The sequence below is a fragment of the Phalacrocorax aristotelis genome, chromosome 3 (genome assembly GCF_949628215.1).
Source record: "Phalacrocorax aristotelis chromosome 3, bGulAri2.1, whole genome shotgun sequence".
NCBI lineage: Eukaryota > Metazoa > Chordata > Aves > Suliformes > Phalacrocoracidae > Phalacrocorax > Phalacrocorax aristotelis.
This window is the reverse complement of record NC_134278.1, coordinates 37963047-37990187: the sequence shown is the minus strand read 5'-3', so window position 1 is coordinate 37990187 and position 27141 is coordinate 37963047. Positions and strand designations below refer to the sequence as shown.

Below are 27141 nucleotides of genomic sequence, written 5' to 3'. Positions count from 1 at the left end.
GCCTGACAAGGTGGTCATTAAATCCTAAGAGGCAACTACTGAGCATGAAACACCTTGGGGCGATGGGTTGGCCAAGGCCTTGGCCATCAAGGGACTGCGGGTCTGGAGCAGTGGGCAGCTTGCCAAAGGCTGATACAGAAGCTGGGTGTTAGGAGAAGAGGGTATAAACAAAATGAAGCCCTACAGTGATGGTAAGTGTATTTAATGAGGGGGAGGAGCACAGGAATCAGGTTTGGATCCAGGACCAAGGCACTCAGAGGGTGGTGTTTCAGGTGCTTAGAGCAGTCACCGGCTGAATCTGTGAGCATCCCAGAGGGGTGCTGGTAGGATGGTGTGAGTCCTATGCTCTGAAAACATTGTTCTTTGACCTTCTAGGTGCATTTTTCCAGCTGGAGAGAAGGATTGTCATGACCTGTTTCTGAGATCCTTAATTGTGAGAGTTCTCCACGTGGCAGACACACTATTGTGAGGGAGGGTGCCAGTGAGTCTTCTCCAACCAGTCTCTCCGTCCCAAGGTGAAAGACGCAAAAACTTCAGCTAAGAAGTGTGGGAAAAAGTAGAAATATGACTGTAAATGTAACCATTGAGGGCAGCCCATTGGCAAAGATCTGCTTAAACCTTCCAGAGCTCCAGAGTGCTGTGAAGGCAGGTAAGGAGAGAATGATCACTCTAGTGTAAAGTTCAGGCTTTCCTGGCTGTGCTGCTGACCTGTTTGGATTTGCTTCGCTTTGCTTCACCACGGCATGCGATACAGCACTTACAGCTCTGTCAGCAGTCACTGGCCAGTCTTGCATGCCAGGAAGAGAGACCCTCCCATGCATTTGTGACCTCTGGGCTTGATTATTATCTGCAGGAATGAGATGACTAAGCTGAAAAATGCTCAGCTGGTTTGCAATTCAGCAGATGAACAAGACAAGCTGCTGAGAAGACAGCACCCATACACCCTGCTCTCTGGAGATGGGTCCCTGTCAAAGACAGAGGTAGACTGAAGTTTTCAGTACCCTGCATCAAAGTCCAAGTGACTTATGCTATTAAATTTTCTTCCACATAAGCTAATATTTCAGCTTAAGAGGAGAATGTTACCTTCAGCAATGATATCTGTTGGTATGAAGGGCAGGGATTATTCCTCAGCTGGTCTGTCTTTCTGAGAGTTAAACTGTAAAGAGTCACAATTACTGTAGGCCTCACCATTTTTATAGTGAACTGCAGTTAATGTTCCTCCAAGCTACTCTGCTTGCAATATCAAAAAGACAAAATCACAAAACCATTTCAAAGCCAGGGGATGTGAAGAAAAAGAGTCTTTATCCTCTCAGTGGAGCTCAAATGTGGCCTAACGTCTGGTCCTACTGAAGGTGAAGTTGGGTGCATCTGTATCCATACTAGTGATTAGCTGTTTTCTGGTTTACTCACAGGCTACACTCTGGAGTAAGCTAGTTATTTCCTTCCAAAAGGAGACCTAGAAACAGTTGAAAAGATAATTTGTTCCAGGGTCTGTTCCTGGATGCAGCCTACGCCAAGATTGACTCCTTCCATGTAGGACATTCCTCCCACATTATCCCATGTGGTAATGCAGCACATATCCTTGGTGTCATGCTATGAAAAACACAGCTGTGCCAGACTGCATGCAGCACAGCACTCACATTATTTTAGGCATTGTGAAGTGGAAAATGATGACAAATAGTTAGTCTATCCTTGACATAAAGGAATCCTCATAGGAGGGGGATGCCTTTAATTTACAGCTGTAGCCATTACATCCTGGAGAGCATGGTGAGGTCGGTGCTGGCTGTCCTGCGGTGCCTGTAAATGCTGAGATTTCTCAGCTATTAACATGTGACAGATCCTGTGAGACCACTTTGTCAGGTGAAAAAGATCTTCTATTGGTAAGACCTTTGACTTGTTTGGTATACAGAAAGAGAAAGCAGCTCTTCTCTTCAAGGGCACAGGTGTTAAAAAGTAACATGAAAATAAGAAAGCATCAGTCAGAAAAATTTAATGACACTGCTTTCTAGAATTAATCACAGAGAAGTTGTTTTCCATAAAAGTCTCCTGATGAATTTTTTCACTTATTTGGTGGGACTGAGGCATATAATATTCTATCATCAATAATCCAGCTTCTTTCATAAATGAGCCAGCACATACTGCCTCCTCATCACTATCCAGCTGAGGATCACGTGTAACTGGTTTTAGGGAATGTAAAATAAACTCAATAAGCATTTTTTTCCTGAAAATAATGTGCCATCGTTCCAAGACTGACTAGTTTGGGGAAAACTGGTGGGTGTTTATAGCAGTAAAATAACATCTTGCAATTAAATTTCAAGATCTAATTCCCAAAGAGTTACAAACTCCATATCTATGTACATATGTATGTATATATTTAGGGGTTACTTCACTCAACAGAGAAACAGAGCCAGTTGTTGGGAGCATGACAGCTGCTCAGTAGCTGATACTCCCACATTTTACAACAGGGGCGAAGAACAATTACATCCTCCTGAGGCATTAAAATTCTCATTTTATTGGAAGTCTTTGGCAAGAATAGCAGCTCTCTTCCATGCTGTCAGTGACCACTGGTTGCTCACCTGGCTCACAGAATTTTAGCAAGCGGATAAGTATTGCTGATAACACCATCATTTTCCATGGCTTTTTGTTGGGTTGTCTGTCTTCTGACTGAAGATGTGTCCTTTTTTCTTACAGGTTGTGGCAGTCAGCTTCACACCCATTCTTCTCTGAATTTCTGTAGACGTTCTTATACTGGTTTTGAACACACAATAACTAACTTTCCATGTTACTGTCCTGAAGACAGATGATGTGATAGTTTACTATAGGTTGTACAATTGCTGCAGGACAGAGAAGTATATGGAATACAAGTGAAAACAACTATATGCTTCTTAATGAAACATACCATAATAGAATAAAAAATATTATTTGAACGTATAGTTTAGTTTATTGGCAATATTATTTCTGGCAATAAAATCACCTCCAGTACAGTTTGCAAGTAATATTCCAATACTTTTCCAGCTGACATCAGCCAGGACCGTGACTCTGTAGTGACATTAAGCTGGCCTATTTATGTAACTATGCCCAGGGAATGTTTCTATATGCAAATTCATCCACACTTCATTGAAAACATTAAGCACATTTTTTTTCCTTATTTAGTGTCAGAGTTACATGCTTTAGATTACAAATTCAAACTTGCATAGTTACTAAACTCACATGGCACAAAGCACAGGCCAGGCAAAGTTTGCAAACATCATTAACCTGTTTTGTATTTAGTTTTTGGATGATCTAGGGTTTTTTTATTATTTTAAAACATTGGCAAAAGTACAGGCAACATTATCAAAGCCCTAAAGATTAGAAAATTAAGCCAAATGCATGAAGGACTGTTACCCAACCAACAAGATATTTAAGGCACATGTCAGCTCACAAAGAAGACAAGTGAAACTTTTTGTAGTTTTCCATAAGCTGAACTGATTTTCATTGCAGTCGTTGTGCTAATCATTTACCCTCAGATTCAAAAACTGAGCTACACCCCTGCATGTATAAATAAAGACACATTTTTAGAAGATAGGCATAAGGGTCAAAGCAATGGATAAGGGTCAAAGTAAAAAAAAAAAAAAGAAGTGGGAGAAGAAGGGGGAGGAAAGACAAGGGTCATAATAGTATCAAGTAGCTACACAGCGACATGTATAAGCATCTTTATGCTAATGAACAAAGCTTAAAAATTGCATAGTGCCATTTTTGCCTACAGCTCCAGTGAGCTTAAGCTTACTGAGAAGTGAGGAAACTTACATATGCAGCTGCATTCAGAGAATTGAGGAAGGAAGCTGGGGAGATTTCTAGGAACTCTGGAAGAGAGTACTTAACTAAATATGTTTCCTAAAGATAGACTTTATTTTGATTTTGGAAACTAAAACAAATTCCTCTTAAACAGATATTTTTTGTTAAAAAAAAAGTTTGAATGGAAAGTACTTGAGGATAATATAAAGAATCTTAATGTAGCAGGTGTATATTTTAGTAGATGAGTTATTAAGTTTTCCTACGTTTAATTTTCACATGGTGTGAGCTATTGGTTGCCTGTTCCCTTTGCTTCTACTTCCTCATTGTAGTTTTCTGCAAGGAAGATTTATGACAAGTCACACTATGGGGATGACTGGCTAAGGCATCAAAAGCAATCTTGCCTTAAGCTTATTTCTATATTGCGTAAGATTTGAATCATACCAAATCTTAGCCCTTATAATGCAGTCTTTGTTCTTACTAAACTGCTATTGATTGGTGCTGTGAATGACCAATTTGGGACCATACTTGCCGTCATTAACGCCAAGAGCAAGTTTGTCATGGAAAATGTTGATTCAGATCCTCAGATAAAAGGTATTAGATGCCTATGCATGCATTGCCTTTGGTTCTAGGATAGACTTAATAGAAATTCTGTTTGGGTGCAAAGGCTTTGGAAACAAATGCAAAAGTAGATAAAACTGCTTGGTTTCCACTGGCCAGTGTGAAATGATGTTTCAGAGACAAAAAATCCTGTATATCATGATACTGCTAATACAAATGTGGCAGTAATACAATCTGGGGGCTATTTGAGGAGAAAGAAAAAAAGTTTAATTGTTTATTTAAAAAGTCTACCAAATGAACAAATAAAGGACTAGTTTGACTGTCTTCTTGCAGAAATTTTGCATCAGAGGACTATGCATTAGTTATTCAGGAAATAATGTCTCAGTTTGGATTGCAAAATCAGGTATGTGGCTTTAAAAACAGTTACTGGATGTTTAAAACCACTAGGTTTAGCCCTATAGATATTTTTCCTTGAGTTTGGGGGAGAGAGGCTTATTTACAAGTTAGTCGTCTGGCCTGGATACCTACAGCACATTTGTTTCTCTCCTCATTATGAACTTTGGAGCTTTGTTACGAAAAAGCATGGACTACAGGAAATATTATGCTTTACAAGTGAGAGCTGTACATATATGGTTTGAAGCCACAGGTTTTGATGCCTTTACTGCTTTAGAGCTGAGAAGTATTTTCATGAAGAATATTTATTATAATGTTGTGTTATGAGTTTCTGGGGTTGGTGTTATGAACAGTAATGTCATGCCTTTGTAATATACTATTAACATTTATTCTTTATATGCCTTTACAAGCTTTTTTTCCTTTTACTCCTCAATCTTTATGCAAGTTTGTGAACAAATATACATTTAAAATGATTTATGGAACTGATGAATATCTATAAATATGCAGAACCCCCTTATATAAATGGGCGAGTAAAGGAAAAGATCGTAGAAAATAACTTGGCAGAGGTTTGTGGAGGTTATGTAGCCTACATTCAGCCTCAATAATTCAACTCTGCCTTTGCCATCCCTGGCAAACATTTGTCTAATCCCTCCTCGGAAGCTCCCAGTGACAGAGATTTCACAATCACCTTCCCACGCCTAGTGATTTTTACAGATAAAAAGGTTTTCCTGATATCCAATCTGAATTTCTCTAGCTGTAATTCGAGTGTATTTCTTCTTGTCCTCTCTCCAAGGACATGAAGAATGGATTATTCCTTTGCTCTTTCTGTTCTTAAAGACTGTTATCAGGTCTTCCTTCAGGCTTCTTGTCTGTAGACTAAACAAACCCAATTTGTTTTCAATTACAGCTTAATGTTACTTAGCTGTCTGTGAGATGTAATGTGGAAGGAGCATTTGCAAAGAACACAGCATTAAGTCAGTTACAGAAAAGTTTCAGAAACACACGTGAAGAGTGCTTAGCTCTGCATTTTATGTGCTTCTGTCCCATTTATTTTCTAAATTTATATTTAGAGCCTTGTCTCACACTTGTTTACAAGGGTTTTGCTAATTGCCACTCCAGTCTAGATTCCAAAGGCCCATGTAGCAAATGGACTACTTTATTAAAGAGTTTTAACTGAGGTCAGTGTTTACAAAAAGTCATTTAAAACTGACAATTAGAACTGCCTGAAAGTATAGAAGAGTGTCTTAACATTTTACTGTGGCTGAAAAGGAAGATACTGTAGTTGGACTTTATAAGAAGCTGTTCTCTAATGAAATGAGATAGATTTTTCCATTAATATACTATTTTCCCACCTTTTTTTTTTTTTCTTTCTTTTTCCTGAAAGGAATGAGGGAATTCTTAACAAAACTGACAAAGATATTTATTTTGAAAAGAATAACTGACTAAGCTTATAACCATTCTTAAACTGTCTCTCATGCTTCATCAAGATCTCAAAAATTGCTCTAATCTTATCTAGTATTAAGATTTGTGTCTGTGTTAACAGCAAAACTGATTGTTACCAAGCCTTCTTATATTCCTCATGATTCATAGCATTTAAAGTTATCTGGGTTTTGTATTGAAGAGAATATTAGCTAGTCACTTTCTCATTACTATCCAAGTGCTGTGCTTTCAGCTGTGTTTTTCTTTCTTTTCCAAGGTGTGCAACAAAGATTTTATGCAGTTGTCTTTGTTAAGTGATGAAACATTTTTGTCATGTTTGGCTATTTTTGCTGTGGTTGACATAAAATGACTGGCAGAGTGACAAATTGATAAGGCTACAGGTAGAATAATCTGGAAAATTTATTAACCTGGATTTCCACAAAATATTATTTGAAGATAGTTTATCTAGAATCATGTTAGGTAATCTATACAGGCAAATAGGGAACTGGTTTGGCAGACAGTAGTAGATTCAGGGATGAGAATAGATAAATCATACAATGGCGGCACTTGCCCACCTTGGTACAGCAAAAAAAAAAAAAAAAAGAAAAAAGAGTGGTAGGAGTAAGGAAATGATCTTACTTTTGTGTTTTGCATCAGTGAGAAAAAGGCTGGAATTCTGTCTGCAGATTTGGCACTTGATTTGAAAGAAAAGTCTGAAAAATGGGAGCAGGACTGGAAAATACTACAGTGTGCAGTCTTTTTTAATTACAGGAAGACTTAGAGGTGACTTGACTGGTGTGTAAGCATGTTTGGAAAACAACAGGCGTTAAAAGGCTCTTTAGAAGAAAAAGCCATAACAAGGATGCTCTCAAGACAAGGCAAACAAATTCAAATGGGCCTTCTGAGGTGAGGTAGGAGCAACTGAGATTAGGTAACAAGAGAAGTGATAGCCTTTCCATCTCTTCATGTCTTCAGATGACGACAAACTGCCTTCCTGTGAGATGTGCTTAAGCAAAGCACAAATAACTAGTCTTTGCTGGGGGACAGTGGGGTGACATGGATGGGCTTGCATTACAGATCTCTGTGGATTCTCTTTCTGAGAGTTAGAGAACTTGGCAGTGAGCTTAAAGCTCTGAATTATGAAGGACATAATCAGTAACTGTTCTATTCAGATCCATCATCTTGTTACACCCTTATACAAAAGTGGAAAGTAGATCTTATTTATCCTTATGCCAGTTGCTAGGTGTCAACAGCTTGCCTTTCGCTTTGCTCACACAACCACAGTTTTGAATTCCTTCATTATTTTGTGAACAGCCTTGCCGGGTGCTGGAAACATGTTAACAACAAGGTTTTGGACAGAAGAGCATTCAGTGAGAGATGAGCTGTTTCTCCAAGTAGAGATCTCAGGCTCAGAGGAATTTGCTCTGTACTTCCATGCACTCAAAGCATGGTTGGTCAGCTGGTGTCACCCCCAAATTCCTCTCTGGCCAGGGTTCCAGCGGGAGGAATGAAGAACCACTTCAAAGGACCACTGTTTTGTATAAGAAGGTCTGTTTCCCACTGATGTGTCAAGTCCCTTGGGCCAAACTGCATGCAACTCCTCTTCCAGAAACAAGAGCCACTAGCCAAGTGGCAGAGAGCAAGGAATTGCAATGAAATCCTGACTTTGTCCCCACTCTGGGCAGATGCTTCAGAAAACTAACTTGGGAGCCATCGAGGATGTAAATGTTTGTGACACTAGAACAGAAAGTACAGGGAATACAAAGCTGCCTTTGCCTTGCACGCTCTGTGTTATCCATACCTGCAGCATTTTCTTCCTTACCCTGTTTTATTTCTTAGCAAGATACCTTGATTTCAGGCATTGCCAACACAGATGATTCTGTGTGCTGAACTCACTCTTTTCATCTCAAGACTTTCCTTGATGCTTAACAGCAGCCAAAGGAGACCAGTTCACATCTCTGCTCCTGGGTAGCCACGCTCAGGGAAAGGGAGCATAACAAGGTGCTCATTTCTCTTGCTGAAGTGATTTGTCAGGATAAGATGTAACAGAGCTTGGCTGCACCTCATCCATGTTGATCCCAGACATTTTCCTTGGATGTTAGGAATATCTAGAAGATTTTTTTTTGAGAAAATAAAACAGCATTTTCTGGAGTCTTCATTTACCTTCACTGACAAGAACTGTTCCCTTCTGTCAGAGATCTCCAGCCAGGCAAAGACAGGAGTGTCCCTTGGGTGAACAATCTTCCAATGGACTGTCCCTTATTAGGGCTAGGAAGGTTCTCATGATGTGTGTTCAGGCCACACAGATCAGTGCTTGGCTCTTTCATTGCTCAGTACTCTCTTATTTCTATGCTGTAGCTGTGTATCGCACAAGAGAGGTCACCATTGCCCTGGACACAGAGACCTGCTGCATCTGAGTCCTTCCTTCTGGGCAACTGCTGAGCCCACATTCAAGCAGGCGCCATGAGGAAGGAGATGGAGCCGCCATGTCCACATGCACTCCTAACGTCCTCTCTGGCCAGGACAGATCAGCCAGAGGAGACATCCTGGGAAGGAACAGCAGTTCCTCACATAAATGATCCCTGTGGAGACCATATCTGCAAGGGATATAAAGCACCTGTTTATCAGCTGTTATTCATCTTATTGTTTACTGTTACCATTCCCCTTTCCTAGTCCCACCTACCCTCTGTTTTCAGATCTTTGTTTTAGTTTTTTATAAGTAACACCTAAAAAAATTATTAGTAGGACCCTCTCCTGTTTCTGCTTTGACTCCCCTCCTCCTTTCTCAGCAGCTTTAGTTTCTGGTTTTAATTCCGTTTTGCTTTGCAGAAGAAATGCAGGACTGTTTACTGATCCTGTCCCCACCCTTTCCTTTTGTGTCACAGCTGAGCCTTGAAATGTGAAAGAATAATAGCTGTGCATGTTCTCTTCCCTGTCCCCTCCCCCTGCTCTATTAGAATTTAATTTTGGTACTGTTGAAAGATACCAGGCGAAACTGCCAACTCAGAGAGTCTAAACCAGACCATATTGAAAAAAAAAAGGATTTAATAACTTACAAAAGTATAGTTGCTATTTAACTCTCTATTTAAAAAGTGAACAAGGGGTAAAGGAAGGTTATGGATCATAATGGACTGCTATGTGCTTTGTGCTGTTGAGCATCCTAATATTTTGATGGATTTTGATGAGTAACTGCCATTTTTTAATCATTTGGAATACTGGCAGCAGACCTGAGGATGAGAACAGACATTTAAGACAAGAAATCTTTTGCACTGGGGAGGAGTGATTCCATTATTTCTCTTTCATTTTGGACATTGGCAGTGGAAACTGAAGCATAAGCCACTGGAAGAGTGGGAGTAACAGAGCAATGCTAGCAGATAAAGATGCTTTATTTTCAAGTTAAGCGGAAAGTGCAAGGCAAGGAGATGCAGCTATGGAACAGAGGAGATGGGGTGAATGCACAGCAGAGATGTTATTACAATCATCTTCAATGTTACACTTTTTCCATGTGCAATATTTACTGAGTGGAATTTAAAGAATCATATTAGCAGCTAAACAAACAGATTATTGGCATCATTTCATAAAAGAAAGGAGACTGAAGATGAACAAAACAAAAAGGAAACGACAAACCCACCCCTTTGTACTGCATGAAATTCAAGTGAAACACTTATTAACAGTTAACCTAGTCATGTCTATAAGATATTTATAAATTGACAGGAGATGTGTATGACCTCAGTCTTTATTGCAACGTGATTACATTTATGTCCCAACCTTGCAATGGGTGCTAGTCCTTTTGGGGAAAGCCACCTGAACTTGATAAATGTTTACCAGTTTTCCTATTTTAACTGAAAAAATAGTGCAAAAGTTATGCTTGTCCAGTAGGAGCATGTCTAAAAGCTGTCTTCTATGTATGCAAATCTTTGCTGTCCATCTTTTGCTGTGTAAAATGAGAAACACCTCTGCAAGTGTTTCATCCTACCTAGTTTGTGAGAACATTTAGTTTTAAACTAAAGAAGTAATGAATTAATATTTTGTTTAAAGTATTGCTTGATTAAGTACCTTAGTTACAGTTCAAACCACCAAGTGCCAGGAAAAAGAATATTTTAAAAAAGCTGACACTTAAGCCTAATCTGATGTCATTTTTGGGGAGGAAAATGTCATCTTGGCACACAGTAAGGGCATATAGATCAGGCCAGCCTTGACTCATGAATAAATATGAATTTTAAAAAGGAATAAAATAATGTTTTTTAAATTAATTATAATTCCAAATGTTTATACCTGTTTAGCACTGTGAATCCAAACAGTACTTCCAGGTGTACAATAGCAAGTGAACAGCTGAACCTCAGATCATCTAGTACTGTGCTCATCAGCTCATTTGCTGTTATTATTGTGTGTCAGGACAAGCTATTGTAATTTTGAACTCCTCTGTCTTCTGATAAATTCTAGCTTAATTCTTCACCAAGTCCATGCAGTACTGCAAGTTCTTATATATGACTTTGAAAAAAGTAAAAGATCTTATTTGGAAAGCCACACAGATTTACAACTTTCCAAAATTGCTTTTCTGCAAGCGGAATTATACAACTCACAAGGAGAGGTTCTGTGGGAAATTCAAGGTATCAGAAGCTAGGAAAATTTATCCACTTTTTTAAAAACAACCCAGTCCTCTCTAGCACATGGTGGACTAGTCTGCTTCATGTATGTCTCTCGTTGTGATTTGCAGTCAGAGTTTTTCTTCCCCAGATGTCTCGTAGATTTCCTTGGAATATTTGGCAGGAACTTTCTAGATTTAACCAACCCCCATGGAGGAAAGGGAGAGGAGAGAGTGCTTGTGGCTTGACTGTGGCATTATTTCATCTCCCACGCACTGTTTGTGTTTACAAACACGTATAAGCATAACATGGGCTGGTATAAATGCATAGGAAGTTTCTGTCATTGCTAGAGTGATTTTTGTAACAAAAACATACAAGGGCAAAATGCAACAAAACCAGTGCTGTAAAAACTAATTAATTGGCTACTATTACTGAAGTGAAGGGAAGGGGGACTAGCTGGGTAAGATCCATAGTTCAAGTAGATGTAGTAGACTCATCTCAGGATCTTCAGGGTTGGGCTTTGCTTTTCTTTTGTAAGTGATGAAGAGCTATCACTTACTATGTCTATATTAAATTATTTTTGGAAGTTCAGATTAAGTTCAAATGGTGACTCATTACAATGTTCCAAAACAAGTTAATGTTTAACATAGCGAACTTGCTATGCTATATTATGTGCTTTATTCATAGCCTAAAACTTGACTGGATAAATAAGCTCTGAGTTTGAATTCACTGTGTTTTGCTTCTTAACCTGCATTCCCACTGAGTGATTATTAAACAGTTCAAGCATTTCACATTGAAGCTGAAGGGAAATGTTAAAGTGTTATCCTGGAAAACAACATAATATTATGGTTCAGTTAGCCCAAGGAAAGCACATGTCATTGCTTCCCTCATGAGGGAAGCAACGCTGAAAGATGTAGACTCTACCTAATATCCCACTGTCTCTTCGTTCTCCGTTGAACTTGTTTATTACTTTGGCACAAACCCACTACCCTGTCTTTAGCTAGCTGTTTGAACTTCATGGATAAGAAAATAATGCCAGCAAAAATTCAACTTCAGACTGCTGCAGCTGATGGCTTTATGTCTACATGAAACACTGAGCAAGATAATTTCCAAAGGTTATTGGAGATTTCTAAAACTGCAGGGTATGTGAATTGCTTTGCTTGGAGATTGAAACACAAGACAGCCTCACTTTTTTGTCTTCATGTGTGTGAACACCTGTAAATTTCCCCATGGCTGTTTAGTGCTGAAGAAACCAACAATCATCTAGTTAACAGGGAAAAATCTGTCACACTGTATAAGCTGAACCTTTCTGCAACTAGTGATTTATTATTATAATATTAAGATTGTTATGGTAGCAAAATCCTTCTGAGGGTCCACAGAGTGCTGGAGATGTTCATATACGTCCAACAGAGATCCTATGAGAGAGATTTTAGGGGCTTGTGTTAGCAGAAGCCAAGAGAGTTTTACTAGTTCGGGGATTATGGGATATTTACACTTCTCAAGATGAACTTCATGGGAGCGGGCCCTTAAGGCTAGAAAGAGATCAGAGCTTGGGCCTTTGCTTCTGCCTGACACTTTTGGCCGACTAGAGAAACTAGAAGGGCGCTAGACATAAGGGGAAGGCTATCACTTGGAATAGTTTCTCTCCCCTTTTGTAGGTGGCATAGGAAGGGCACATCCAGTCCTATGGCCTTTTAGCAATGTGCTGTTCTGTTTCTTTTCAGTAATAAGTTCCATTTCTGGTTCCACAATGAGAAGCATAGTGCTTACTACATCATACAAGTACCACACACTGCGATATTTAACTGGAAAACCTGGGTGTTTGTTAATCATCCTGACAGTGTGAATAACTGGGCTTGAGTGGTCAGTCCTGGGAGACCTCCACTTTGATGATCACTAAACCTGAACCTATGGCGTTAATAAAAAATCAGATTAGGTTATATATTTTAAACTCAGAAATCTGTTAAAAATTAGAAATCCTTTAGTTTACCTGCTTCAGAAGACAAGGCCCTTAATCTCTGCCAAATGCTAAACTCTGGCTCCACAGTGAGCTACCCTTCCTTCGCTGATATAGACACCCTTTCAATGGCAATTGCTACTAATGATATATGCAGCCCTATTTATTAGAATACGTAATGCCTTTAATTACAGCCAATCTTCCCTGCTGCTCAGGTTTGTTCCAGAAGTAACAAAACAAGTTGCCAGTTCAAGCACTTCATCTACACAAACCCAAGAGTTTTTTTCTGACTGCTTATTTTATAGCCAAGAAAACTGTCTTTAGGTTTTTCTTACCTAATTCTAAAACCAGTGTTTCAGGGAATGGCAGATATGAGACAATAAATCAAGTAAAAACAAAAAAGTTCTTCGGTGACTGTATCTCTAGCTGTATCACACTTTTTTCCTGTGTGGTCTGGGGTATGGTGAAGGCATTAATTGTTCGGTGTTTTCTGAAGGAAAAAGAAGATACATAGTCCAAAATGTATTATGAACTTACCAGGTGAACACTTCAATAAGCTTGGGCATGAAAGTAAGACACTAGTGTTTAAAAAGAGTTACTTGGAAGTTCTCAATAGTTTCACTCAGTTATGTCAGATTATATTGCTGGGAGCTTTTAACCTCAGCCTGACACACCTGATAAATAAGGACTATGGCCAAGGAAATATTCACTCTCTTCTTGAAAAAAAAAAAAAAGCAGGCTCAAATTAAGTTTTCGTTATTCAGAGAGCAAATCTATAAGTTTTTTTCTAGTTCTTAGGAAATATCTTTGGTTTGGAAAGACCCTTCTATATGGCATTTATGTCAATTTCCAATATTCAATGCCCAAAGCTAGATGTCCATCCTATCTAGCATGTGTGCTCTATAATGGTGATACTGGTATATCTCAGAGAAGCTGCATGGCACAGCAGGCAGAGGACAAGACGGCTATTCTGGGGACAGAGCTTCTGTTCCTGACCCTCACATTGTTCTGCCGTATGATGGAGCGGAAACACTTCTCCTCTGCTCTAGTTTCTTTGTAAATATGGACATGGATGTTCATATCCACCTTCTGATATGGTCTAGAACATTAATGAAAAAATTAAGTTCTTTGAGCTATGCTTACAAGAAGGTGCTTATAGTCACACCTACACTTCTACCTGGAGAAATTAGTAAGGCAAAAAATAATTCATTATACTCTTTTAGGAATTATACTTTCAGGTAATAATCTTTACCTGACACTACTTTCCACTGAAGAAGGTAATTGATTTCTTTTTCAGAATTGAACTTCTAAATGTTTGTATTGCCAATTAACTTGGAATTCCTATTACAGATCCTGTTTTATATGATTGTGTGCATTACTAAAAGACCTCATTTGGGCCAAGAACAGAATCAGCGAGGCAGTCACAACAGGCAGCCCTCAAAGTGTCCTTATAAATGTTTCTAAAGACCTCACATCAAATGAGATATGGAGGATAAAGCTTTGAAGAAAATTGGTACGTCTACTCAGATGCCTATTGATGTATCCTCCAAAACAGAGCAGATCCTTCCTGCTTAAAAAAAAAATCAATAAATGGGTAATGGGGACTAGGTTTGTAAGCCAGCTGAGCTCAAGGGTTATGGAATAAGAATTGGTAGATACAACAGTGATATACTGTGAAGAGCTTGTAAAGTAAACAGAAATAGCTTACATTGATGCAGCAAAACAAAAAAAAGAGGGGAAGTAAAGAGAAGGAAATAGTATTTTGAATACCATCCTGGATGGATATGATCATTATTGAGTTCCTCAAAGCCAGAGAAAAGGAGGTGCTGTAAGTAAGCGACAGAATTGTGATTGTCCCTTGTGATGCCAGACGTAGCAGGAAAAAATGGGAAGATTCAGGCCTCTTTGGGTGTTCTCTTCAGTAGCCTAGATCTAGACCCACGTTCGTATAATATCTCACTAAATTAATAAACATCTCCAGCTTATTTTTTATTCCAATACTTTGCTTACCACTGTAGAAAATCTAAAATTGAACTGAAGCATTGGATTATATCAAAAGATTAATAAGCAGATTTTATCAGTATGTACATGTACATGTCATTTACCTATTTAGTTGCTAGTTTCTCCTTTTCTTTAAGTGTTTGACTTCTGAATATTCTGTCTGCCTGCTTTGGTAAGATTCTTTGTTTAATACTTTCCCTGTCTTTAGATGAGATTTTGGAACATGCTGTTCATAAAATAGGTTCGGGGTAGTTTGTACTTCAAGCCTTTGCTTGTAAGAACTTGAAAACACTCTTTTAAAATGCTTTTCCTGTCTGCAGTGTTATAGGATGGACCTTCGGCCCCTGGGGCCCTGCTGCTGGACATCAGGAGAGGGAAAGGCTGCAGTGCTTTTTCACCTGAATAAGCTTTTTATCCAGAACACCAGATGGACAGCATCACAAGCTAGAAAGGAGCTGTTTTCTCAGATCCATCAATGAAGAGGGAAAGTGTGTTTATACTGGTTTCACACTTGACTGGCACAGAACTTAATCTCAGATCCTGCTGGTGGGACTGTAAGATTAATTTGAAGTATACAGACTTCAGGACTGGACAATGATAATGAAGAAAGAGCTGGGAACAACACTGCTGCTTAACAGCCATCTTTTTGATTCAACTCTACCAAGCACTGATGTAGGGCTTTTTCTCTTGAGTGGGAAAAGGCATGGAAACCTGACAGCACAAAGTTGTTCCCATTTGTAGAAGGTCTTTTATAAAACAAAGAGTAGAAGGAAGCCAGAAGACCTGATCAGTCTTTTTGAAGTCCCTCCTCTTCAGCCACTCCTTAAGGCTGAGATCACATTAGTGGGCACAGACAGTAAAGTCACAGGACACGCCAAGGCAGCACTTCTCGGAAGACTCGAGACAGGCACAGGAGAGCCACTGAAACCAACCTGTGGGCTGGTGGATGGGGAAGTGCTGCTGCTGTGATAGGATAGTTTTGCCTTCAGGGCATTTGGAGACATTGGTAGAGATGGCAGTTAAGAGGCTATGAGCAAAACCTCTGTTTTTGCATGAAGTTTAGTTATTTGGACAACCAGTCCATGAACAGATACTAAAAGGAATGTGCTGTACAAAAACATCCCTAATCCAAGGACCATGAGTGCTGTGAGAGCAGGAGGGGAATGGATCACAGACAACAGTGAAGCTTGAGTGCCTTTTTTTATAAGGCATCTCCTACAGCTACTTTTGGAGGTAATGCTGGATCCAATGTACCACTGGTATGACCCACAGGGCATTTCTCATGTTCATTTTGGTAGCTGCTGTGTCTTCTTACACTATTGTCGGTGTGGGATTTTTTTTCCCCTTTAGCAGAATTCTCCTGATTAATCTTGCCACTTCTCCATGCGCATGACATGTTTCTTTAAACTTGCTCTCTCTCATACACAAATGCCTAGCAACAGGTCTGCCTGTTACAAAACCAACCCAGATCCCAAACAAAACTGACACCTGATTCCATGTGATCCTTATTCTGGGTGAAGGACAAGAGGGCAAACACTTTAAAGTACTCATAGAGTCATTTGGGTGTTATACTAACATACTTGGTTTGAGAACAATTTTTTTGTGTGAATGTTTTTATTAATTTTAATCCCAATCTTAAGATTCCTGGTTTTAACTGAAAGCAGTATGGACTAATATCCTTTCCTATGACTTTCAGTAAACAGACACAAAATGTTATTCAAATATCTGCTCCATTGTAGCAAACAATTAATAACAACCTTACATATGGTATTGAAAAAGCTAGTTGACACCTTTCATCAAAGATGTATATCACACGGCAACAATAACAGCTTCACTCCAGAAGGAACCAGAAACATATGAACCCTACTGAATGTCTTCACAAATCACACTGTGTAAGGCAGTATTCAGTCATTCAGAAAGGGACAACTCCATCAGCTTGCCACTGTTTTGATTCACCAGATAGGCAATGTCAAACTTTTAGGAAGGTTATTGGGATGACTTCCTTAAAGATATGAGAAACTAGGCAGAGATTACAGTTTCTATGAGGAGGTTGCTGGGAGTCTTACCTTCTTTTTCATGAAGGGGTTCATGACAGTATATAAACAAATGTACAACTGGGTCTGTGGATACCAATGCTGGGATAATGGCCTTGGAGAAATCTGAGGAAGAATCCTTCAGAGAATAATAAGGGAGAATTAATTGCCTTTTAAAGTAACTTCTTAGTTGCCTTATTGAAGTGAGTTTGAAACTGGGTGATAGGGCCAAAACTATTTTCTAGCAAGCACCAGAGTGAGAAGTAATCTTCTTGGCTCGCCTGTTTAAATAAGGACCAAGGAGGACAAAAGTGTTGTTGGGTTATTACTGCCCAAGGCAAGAGGCTGCAGAGTGAGTAGGTCACAGCAGCAACTGGAAGCAACAAAGTAGAAGGTGAGAGACAACCAAAAGGCAATTCTTTTTTCAGGAGTAGAAGGCTGGTGTCCCAAGAGCCAAAAAGTATTTGTCCCAATCCAAAAAGAGAGGTGTTGGTTGGAGTCTTTATTTACACAACAAGTAGAGATGTGGGTTTGTCATTTTGTTTAAGGCAGCTGGGACTGTGTGTGGATTTTGCTTACCTGGGAATCTGAGAGAAAATCAGAATTATCTGCTCTACTTGTTTTGTTTATCTTTCCAAAGCGGGTAGGACAGAGAGTGGTAAAGGACATAAAAGTCACCCTGGATAGAGTTTTTTTAGACTACAGAGGCTATCTAATCATTTGTAGGCGTCTTTCTTTGCTTGACTAAAAACTTTACTGCTGCTTTTTTATAGCTGATGTCATGTAAAGAATGGCATTAACTCTTTTAGTGGCTGCCTCAAGTGTGCAGTAATAATTATAAAATAAGAGCATAGAAAGTGTTGCCTTACAGCACAGGAGAAAAAAAAAAACCTTAAAAAGATTTTGTTCTCATGATTCAGTTAAGCAACACAAGAATGGCTAGATATAATTTTATGCTCTGCATGTGAAATACCCCCCTTCCACCACATCATACAACCCCATCTTTCTGTCCTGTGACAGTATCAGGAAGCCCGAACTAATCTGGCTACTTTCAAAGCTAAGCTGATACAGATTCAGTGAATGGTACCAGTCATAGAGCTACCGAGGGAAGAAGCGGTCTGGCTTGTGTGTTATGTTTATATAAGTTTTGGATTTCTTATTAAGTTTCCAGTTACTATGGAACTGTCAGCACCTGCCAAAAAAGTGCTCAGGGTGTCACAATCATTATATCTCACAAATGTCAAATGCTTCAGAGCACAGAGAACTGGACAACCCTAATGCTTTTCCCTCCAGTTTGCAGGAATTTATCTTTCATAGATTTGACCTGATATTAAATATTCCAGACATCCACAAGCATAGGAAGACTTCAGTTAAGTTTTTCTTTCCCTCCTGTCAAAGTAAGCATATCTTTTCACAATGTGTTGTGTGCTTGCAATGTCTGCATTTTCAGGTGAGATGGTTAAACCAGCTTTACCTGGGTCAGGAGCTGACTCAAACTCCAGTCAAAGTTTAAACTCATCCTGTTGTTGTCAGGGGGTAAGCAAAAGTACTTACTGTAGGTAGTAGGTCAGTCAGGTACTACATATCAAAAAGACCTATCATAGACAATGTGTACTCAAGTTGCTTTTCCATCTGTGATTATTTTGCATTCACAGCAGTCCAAGCAATGACAGTATTTCCTTGAAGTGCAAGCAGGATTCAGATTTCAACCTTTGCTGATACCACACAGAGGTAGAGAGAGAGACTTGTGAAATGTTGAGTCACTGTCACCTTATTTGGATGCCCTAGTAAACTCATAAGGGAAATAGAAAAGCCAGAGCTGCGCGTTCAAAGATGCATGAATTTAAAATTAAGTTTCTGTATTGAATAAAGTAGCACATCCCTTATTTTTGCTCACACATAGCTCTAAGAATGGTGATGAATGCAATCCTTTAGGGAACATTTCTGCAGCTTCAGGATCTTGACAAGAAATGTTGAAATTTCATACCAAATTCAATTGTATTAATATGCCTGTTTCTAAAGCAGAGAAGGTGTTTATTAACATGTTCTTGGTCATGTTCTTGAACAAATAATTTCCTGTCTGAACTGTATACTGATACAGCTAGGATAGAAATTGTGCACGCACTATGTGTCTCTCCAGACAGGTATGCTTAGGTCTGGGAGGGAGGGAGCTGTGGTGGTCAACAGCACTTGGAGGTTGCAGGGAGACTAGTGAGAAAGAGCTCCTGGGAAAGGCAATGATTTAGGGTTCCACTGAGGAAACACAGGGTACAAAGACACCATTTACTTCATCTCACATTGTACTAGACTTACATGTTGAGTGGGTGCTGCCATGTTTTTCAAAGTTCCTTTTTTTGTGCTCTCTTACATAACAGTTGGTGGAGAAAGAGTTGGTGGTGCAATTCATGCCCTGGGGATGTGTTATGGTATCATTCCACTCTGTTTTTCACAAGAGAAACATTTCATAGTAGGAGAAAACCAAACATACCGACGACAAAGTATTGCACCTCTAAGCCTGTGTATAGTCTTCTATTTGTAAAACTACTATATATTCCTAAAGAAGTTCTTTCCTCCTAGGTAGGTTTAGCAAGGGGTATGTATGTGTGTATATATACATATACTAGCTTGTTTCTATGAGTTTCTTCATGTAGAAGCAAATCAATTGAATGATTTATGGTAGCCAAAGCATAAATACATTAGAACTTCTCAATTTTGCAAGATGCTCTGATTTCACTGGTTTCATTCCAAACGTCACGTACAGTGTATCTCCCAACAGGCCTGAAGTGTTTGCTGATTTGTAGAATTCATATTTCATGAAGACTTGTTATAAAGAGGAAAATGTTGCATTCTAGTGAATTGTGGAAACACTGGGAAATGTTAGGAAATTTAAAACCAGGCAAGATACAGGGAGGGAGGGGTAGATTTCTTAAGGGACAAAACCAGAACATAGAAACAAGAATAAAGTTAGTGATATGAAATTCCTCTTGAGGAAAGATTGTGGGAAATAGTCTGATTAGCAGGACTGATTTATGTTACTGAAATTATTGTAGCCATTTAATTTTAAGGAAATTTTTAAAATATTTTCCATCCTGGTGGAAATCAAGAATATATTTTATTTCAGTAAAATTGAACAGGGTTACAAGCACGGTGCTGTTAACATGGATAGTGTCTATGCCTGAACTGTGGGGTAAATGAGATCTGGAGGCATTCTCAGCATTCCTTCTTGATCATGGAACCCAGGGACCTACTGGATGTACTGCAGCTCCTGATCCTGCACCTGTGTTTCCTTCCAAAGGCAAACATGTTGGACAAAGGGATGGTCCATGGGCAGGTCATGGCCAATCATGGAGGCAGAATGCAACCAAGGTTTGCACAGGACGCCAGGACCACAGGATTTACTGCACCTGCTAAGCCTGTGTCTGCCATGCAGTCTAGGCTCAGCTAGATTGACCTTACAGAATGTCTTTCTAAATTTTGGTTTGCCCACCTATAAAAAAAGGAAGAATACAAAAATTTTGAGAGAAACTTAAAGAAAATTCACTAACCATTGTGTCATATTTTAACCCCAGCCAGCAACTAAGCACCACACAGCTGCTCACTAGCTCCCCACTAGTAGAATGGGGGAGAGAATCAGAGAAGTGAGAAAACACGAGGGTTGATATGAAGACAGTGTAATAGGTAAAGGAAAAGCCATACACACAAGCAAAACAAAACAAGGAATTCATTCACTACTTCCCGTCAGCAGGCAGGTGTTCAGCCATCTCCAGGAAAGCAGGGCTCCATCACATGTGACACCTACTTGGGAAGACAAATGCCAACACTCTGAACATCCATCCCCCTGCTTCCTCCTTCTTCCCCCAGCTTTCTATCCTCAGCATGACGTCATATGGTGTGGAATACCCCTTTGGTCTGTTGGGGTCAGCTGTCCCCACTGTGTCCCCTCCCAACTCCGTGTGCACCCCCAGCCTCCTCGCTGGTGGGTGGGGTGAGAAGCAGAAAAGGCCTTGATCGTGTGAGTACTGCTCAGCAGTAACAAAAACATCAACACTGTTTCTAGCACAAATCCAAAACACAGCCCCAGACTAGCTACTGTTAAGAAAATTAATGCTATCCCAGCCAAAACCAGAAGACATAAGCTAGGTAAAACTAAGAGATCCTTTAAGGTGAACTTCTTAGCTGCTCCAGTATTGTGCCAGCTTGCTTAGTTTGTATTCTGCAAAGCACCCTGATGCCTTTAGCACTGCCTGTTCAGCTGAATGGCATGTGTCAACCATTTCTTCTTCTTGGAAAATTAATACATATATTTTTATGAATATGGAGCATTTTTGCAATGTGTATTTGGTATAGAAAAAACCTTTTCATCTGACTTGTTTGCATAAAGTTGTTTTTGTACATGAGCCAATCTCAATGGGGAAAATGCTATAAATCTTTTGGCAGTCTGGGAAACAGTCTTAGAAGAAATATTTGTAATAAGCAATATTTGTTTTATATCTGTTCTTGGCAAGAGAGTGGCCAAAGAAAATTTCCCTCCTAGGACACAACCTGCACTACTATTTGCTGCTCTAACATACTGAGGACATTTAGGGTGAAATAGTTGAAAAAATTCTGTCGATATTGACATCTTTCAGGATTTATTGCTCCAGACTATAAAATGTAAAAATTTGAAGCTGAAGAGATTGCTTCCTCAAGAAGGCTTAGAGCTTTAAAAAACTGCAGTAATTTTGCTTGCCATTTAAATAGGTCTGTGCTGCCCTGATGGGTTCAGTTTACAATGGGGGTTCCATGCTGAGCTCTGTAGCTGTTGTTCACAAGCATTGGCAATAAACTGAGTCAAGCAGATTCTCTTAGAGATGTGCTTCCATTACTGCTGCTAAAGACTGAGCATTACATTATCTTTTGGAGACTTTCTGCCTATGACTCTACTGCTGGTGTCGTGGTGTTAGCTTCACTGATAAAGCAGTCATTTACAATTTTTCCCGTTTGATCTTATTTTCTTAGAAGCTTAGCTGACTAAGCAAAAGACGACTATGGTAGTTTTGGATGGGTGAGGAAAATAAAAGAGTATTTGTTTTGCCTACCCTTTTCTTAAAAAATTCTTCTTCAGAAAATGCAGATCATCACCAATAAAACACATTTTCCTCATGCCCAACTGAGTTGTAGGGTGCAAGGTTATCTGAAAATGGCAGTATTTTAGACTTGTGCCTGGAGAGGACTATGTTTAAAGACAGATGTGCAGAAATTATATCAAATAAATTCAAGCATTACTTTACATGTTTTTAAAGCACAGTCACTAAGGTTTGGCTCAGTGCCATTGTGTTTTATCTTAAGGTGTCCCGTGTTCATTGCTTTCTTCCCCATAGGGAGCTCTTTAGGTGTGCAGGTTTTATGCTGTTAAGGCTTTCCAATTCAGATCTTGTGAGTGCTTTCTCTGAAAAGTGAATCTTTCACAGCATTATATCACAAGCAGTTAAATGGCTGGTTCAGCTGCTCTGGGGTTTTTGCAGAGCCCCATGTGTGCTAAGTAATGTCCATGAAACAGTAACACCTAGTGCACAGAGACTCCAGGACAACCGGCTTTTCCCTTTGAAAATTATGCAGACAGGAAGAAATGGCAGTGGATGCCTGTGACATTTGCTCCTCACTAGTAAAAAGGGCCATGGAATTGTTTGGCTCATGTTAAAGCTAACTGTAGTTGGAAAGGAAACCCTGCCTGAGTTATAGGAATACTGAAGAGAGCAAGCCATTACCCAGCAAGCAATATGATATTCTGTTCTGTCTGACATGCAACTTATGACTAAGGGCCCTGACATTCCAGTAAACTTGATAGGCTAATTGGGGAAGAAAAAAACACCAAGAAAATCTGCTAAGCCAAAGGAAAATGGAAGTAGAGGTTGGTAGTGAAATCTTGTGATTTTAAATTTCTTCATTATGTCAGCCACCTTTGGTTTTCCAGCTGAAGTGCCACATTTTCAAAGGGCCTGTTACCTACATGGTTGATATAAATACAGACACCCTAGAATATTGGTGAGCCAATGAACTTCCTCCTTTCTGTTAGAAACATGTGCTGAGATGGGTTTTTTAGGTAGGATTTTCATGTGCTGGAAAAATATTTGGGGCCAACCTAGACTGCATAGTCTTTGGTGCAGAGATTAGGTCTGTTTTACTGTTGTAGACATCTGAGCACCCTTCTAACACTGCAGAAATAGACTATATTATGTAATTTATGAGCTCAAAAAATGAAAACCTGTGATGTGTTTACTCACAGCTAAACCAACACATCTATCAGATTTTAGACTTTCAAAAGGCATCCAAAGCTGATGAGGAATTAGAAAATCATGCAGAATTGGGCTGGTCTTCCTAAAATGTTTGTTGGATTGGATTTAATTTTATTTAAAAATGTCTTGAAGCCTGTTAGAAAATCAGTATCTACCTGCCACAAGAGGTACTGTAAAACAATCTCTGCATTTCGCAAGTGTACTTGGTAGTATTACCTGTGGTTAAGCTTGCTTGATATTTCCCATCATCAAATTCTTCTTAACTTTGCTTTTAAAGTTGCTTTTAATCTTGCCAAGCTAGGACTAAAATTTTCCATGCCCTAACTTTGTCTCAGGTTGTGTTCTGTTTCTAATATTTGGAAAAAACCACACTTGTCTGAGGGTAAGGTAATAATTTTTGTGTTTCTCTCTTTTTGGGAAGCTTTACAGTTCTCTACTTTGATAATGAGGCTTGAAACTTGTCTTTGCCATACACATCATGATTATCTGCCCCAATTCACCTCTAAGATATTGTAATTTACACACAGCTGGGAGGCTTTCCAATGCCTAGCAGTCTGTCCTTGCTTATCACGCTCAGCTCCTTCCTAGCTCCTAGGAAGAGCCAGACTTTATACATGCACTTTCCATAGGATGGTTGGGTGTACTCCCTTCATTTGGTGCACTAAAGTCATGCTCCTCTTGAAAATGATACCTTACACGTGGTTTGGGCATGATACTTGGTTCCAGTTTGGTTACTGGAACAGAAAATAGAACTAATGTCTGCTCACAACCACCTTGCTGGTGCCCGTACATTGTGGAGGCAGACTACGTCTGGTGTCACCACGAAGAGGGGGAAAAGTGAAAGAAGTGAGAAGCAGCAGCAAAACAGCCCCAAAAGACAATTCCTTCTCAAGAGTTAAAAACAGGTTGTGCATAGTACACAGTAATGAGCACAATACCATCGCCAAGTGACAATAGGTGGCCAACAGAAAATAATTGTGCGCATTCATGTAATGAAAGCCTGTATTGCCTGGTTAAGTTTGCCCAGGCAATTTTCATTCTAGCCTTCCTTGACCTCTGAGTACTTGGCTTTGAACCAAAGAGTTCTTCTAGTTCTTCTAACATATACAGTGTCATATATAAATGATGCCTTTGTTTTGAAGTTCATAATTTCACTGCTTCCTCCTCTTTACTGAAGAAAAACAAAAGTCATTAATCAGGAGCAAAGAAAAACATATTGGTAAAAAGTACTTTGTGCAAAAGTCGAAGATTGGAATCCTGAAACTGTTTTGTAGCAGCTGAAAAGAAAATGACACTTTTGACATGAGGAACAGGACACCTGGACTCTTCATCAGATCCTTCCTCTTTGATATGCAGAAGCACATGAATGTTAGCTCCACAACAGATTTGACAGAAGAACTGCTGGCTCACTCCAAGCTTTCTCCAAAACACTTGAAATGATCATTCAGAATTGTTTATTTATGAAGAGCACAAAACCCCCCAAACCCAGACAATTCTGTTTTACAAGCCAGCCATTAAGGATAATAAGAAAAAAGAAAAAAATCATAGGATTGAATGAAGTTTAAAACAGCTGCAAAAGGAACAGAATTTCTTGGGCAGTACTTTCATCTGTGCATCAATACTGTCTTCATCTACACTTCTGTCGCTCCTTATTTTGGCCATGGAGAATGTAATCCAACTCACCTGCCCATTCTATGTAGGAGTAAGGTATAAAGTTCATATGTTCCCATTTTTCATTTGCTTACAATTTAAAGTAAGTTTCAAGTTAATTAGTAATTAAAGGATAAATTGATCTGATGTAGGCTGGTCCAGAACAGCTTTTAGAAGAAAGTAAACTCCATTAGTGCTTGTTAATTTTTTTTATTCTTTTCCTTTTCAGCCTGTTTTCACTTTGTTTAGAGAAAAAAAAAAAAGAAGGAAAAAAAACCACAAAGGAAGAACATCTCAAGATCTGCTTCCTGTACTGGAGAGATTCCTGATCCAATGGAGTGTGGGCTTGTTTGGCACACCTGTGTATTGAGGGACCCTCAGACAAAAAAGAAGCAGCAGTCCCCTGCTGTGGGAGGTTGCACTTTAAAGACACACTCAAGAACACAGTAAGCGGAAGATGACACGGAATAGAGAACAACATGTACCTTCTTCTTTAGTGTCCAGATCTTGTTTTTAATTTCAATTTGTCAGAGCAGGGCATTTGCATAGAAGGGAGACTGGGTTTGGTGTCACAAGACAGCTGTATAGATCTGGCTATGCCACTCCCTTTCCATTTCTTCTTCCCCTCTCCCTGCTTTTTGCTTTCAGTTTTACAAACTAAGACCATCCTTGAGTTAATCTCCTGGTATTAGTTCCACATGTGTACATGTGTTCACCCCAATGTGCACACTTTTGGCTTCGAGTCCCTGTATTGACTTACCTAGCCTATGATTCCTCATGTTTCATGCTGCAGAGCTGCACAACTACTGCTGTGACTCAGATTAGAGCTCCTTACTGTTTGAGTCTAGTCTGCCAGAAGAGCCTTTGCTTTACCTTCTGAGTTCTTTGTTTATTTTTTTTTAATCCCAGTGTTAGCATGCTTTTTAGTAGCTCTTAGTTTGTTGTCGTTACCAATCTGTTAAACTGCTTCTAAGTGTTCTGTTTTTGATTCCCCACTTGAAAAGAGTCCACACAACAAACAGATGGATACTTAGTGTGTCCCCATGGACTAGGAAAACCCCATAGCCTTTAACTCATCAAGCCCCAAACATAAAAAAGGGCAAGGGTTCATTTTTGCTGCCTAAGTGTAGGGGGACAATATCTGACCAGAGATCTTGGGCTGTGCTTGAACACATCTGTTGGAGACAGAATTGTAAAATGGCTTTTCAGCCTTCAGGACTTCTACACCTGTCCAGACCAATCAAAGAAAGAAATTCTGATTGAATAAGGTAGAAATCCAAGAAAAGTCTCTCTCAAAGTGGGATGACCCACCTACCTCCCTCTCCCATCAGAGCTGAACACTCAATGCTATATGACAACACCAAAAGAAGGCAACTGTGATGAAGGCAGCTGTCATAGAGATCATCTTCATCGTAAGATCTGAGCTTCTCCGTCCCTTGCTCTGCAGCACTGTGCTCTCCTGTAGTCTCCTTAGCATCAGACTGCCTCTGTACTGCCTGTAGCACCAGCTCGTTACCCAAGATAGACGCCATGGAGATGACAAGTCCATCTGATTTCCCTATGTACTGTCACATTTCAGCTGCTCCTCTGGAGCACTATTCACAATTATATGAACTATTCTCCTAGTCGAGGCATTACTCTGGAGCTTTACTCATTCTCCTGAGATTCCTTCATAACTGAAGTGGCTCTGTGATTTGTGATCACAGCTAGCAGAGTCTCTGCAAAGGCAGCTGCTTGAAGGAGAGCGGGAAGTAGCCAGTTATAAAATGCCTAAGGCTATGCTGTCTTTCCTTTGTCCTTTGATCCATTCTACAGTCCCCCGGAGCCCTAGACTCCGGATTATTGAACTGCATCATAATTATACTCTAAAAATGAGGGACCAGCTATCTAGAAATCTCTGCGCTAGCAAACTATGCGCCCGAATGGGACATGTTAGGTACTCCAGTAACCACGACAAAGTAAAGTTAGATCTCCTGTATTTCAGGCTTGTGTTGTAAAATCTTGTAAGAGAATACAGAATAAAATATTGAGTTGTTCAGATAAAATTTTTTAGCATGATTTTATAGGTGACAAGCTTACAGTTCTGTTGAAAAGATGGATTTTAAGTTCCTTTTCAAATACTTGTAGTCTGACTATCCTGCTGCTATTACCTGCTGCAAATCGATCACAAGTGTGTGTGTTGCTGGCAAGGATCATTTCAAACATGCAGAGCAGTTACTCACTTGTAAGGGACGCTTGGCTATGGCTGACCCTTCATAGAGTTTAGTGATTCACGCTTATTGCATATCTTTTGCATTAAGTGGGAATAGTCTTTCTTGTCATCCCTTTAATCTTACTGGTTTTTGAAGCCCAGAAGTTTTCTAGAAAATTTGGCTTAATAATGCCACATTTTGTGCAGGAATAGTTTGACTTACAAACCCTGGGTTGTAAACTTGTTCCAACTTAGAAGCAGAAAATGAGATGTAGCATGACTCTACTAAATATCTGTAAACACA

General features: G+C 39.5%; 1 long non-coding RNA gene across 1 annotated transcript; it reads left to right on the top strand.

The window, feature by feature from the left end:
- On the top strand, positions 1-26687 carry LOC142054504 (uncharacterized). Its single transcript, XR_012659551.1, has 5 exons — positions 1-191; positions 376-649; positions 14038-14200; positions 15009-15921; positions 24876-26687. It is a non-coding gene; the product is annotated as an uncharacterized LOC142054504 (long non-coding RNA).
- Positions 26688-27141: the final 454 nt, after the last annotated feature.